Raw genomic sequence first — 1098 nt, forward strand, 5'->3', positions numbered from 1 at the left:
ATGCCAATTTTGGTACATTACAACCTATGGAGACGACCAGGAGAGCGCTCAGACGTAGGTGGCTAGAGAGATAGAAGATAGATAGATAGATAGATAGATAGATACGTAGATAGAAACGGCCAAAGTGTCTGAGGTTTGCTAAGAAATGCTTCGAATTTAGTCACAGTCACATGCGGGCCCCCTGACCACAGTGTGGAAAGAGAACAAACTGAAAAGCCGCCAGATCCCACACATTGTGGAAATCGATGCAATGCGAAGCAGCCAGCAAAGAGCTGCATACATCGTCTTGTCTGTCATTGAGGAAAATGCGTGCCCCTCATGTTATTTATGTTCGTTACAGAGTAACGTCACGCAATACCAATTTCGGGGTAGACCATGCTAGCGAAATGGCCGCCAGTGCACCATGAGAGCGGCACGTAAGTCTTGCCGTACATGACATGCTTGTCATGATTTTCATGTTAAGTCATGGTATTTATGTTCGTCACACAGTCACGTCGCGCAATACCAATTCCAGGGCAGACCAAGCTAGTGAAACGGCCGCCAGCGCACCATGAGCGTGGCACATATCATGCTGTCCATGACATGCGTGTCATGATTTTCGTGTTAACTCCTGTTATTTGTGTTCGTCACACAGTCACGTCACGCAATACCAATTTCGGGATAGATCAAGCTAGCGAAATGGCCACCAGCGCACCATGAGCATTGCACGTAAGCCATGCTGCACATGACATGTGTGTCATGATTTTCACGTTAATTCGTGTTATTTATGTCCGTTACACAGTAATGTCGCGCCATACCAATTTCGGGGTAGATCAAGCTTGCAAAACGGCCGCCAGCGCACCATGATCATGGCACGTAAGTCATGCTGTACATAACATGCTGCTCATGCATTGCCCATGCTGCTGATTGTCATTAATTTTGAGCAGCAAGCAAAACATCACTAGAAGCTGACGAGGCTGCAATAAAACTGGAGCGGTCATAAGACCAAAAGGCGGGCACATTTATTGGATTCGAAGACAGACAGAACAACAGTGCTTCCTGAATAGAGTATTATGTGCTTATATTTAAGATGTAAAACAGCACAACAGACAAGGACTG

The sequence above is a fragment of the Rhipicephalus sanguineus genome, chromosome 11 (assembly GCF_013339695.2).
Source record: "Rhipicephalus sanguineus isolate Rsan-2018 chromosome 11, BIME_Rsan_1.4, whole genome shotgun sequence".
NCBI classification, from domain to species: Eukaryota; Metazoa; Arthropoda; class Arachnida; order Ixodida; family Ixodidae; genus Rhipicephalus; species Rhipicephalus sanguineus.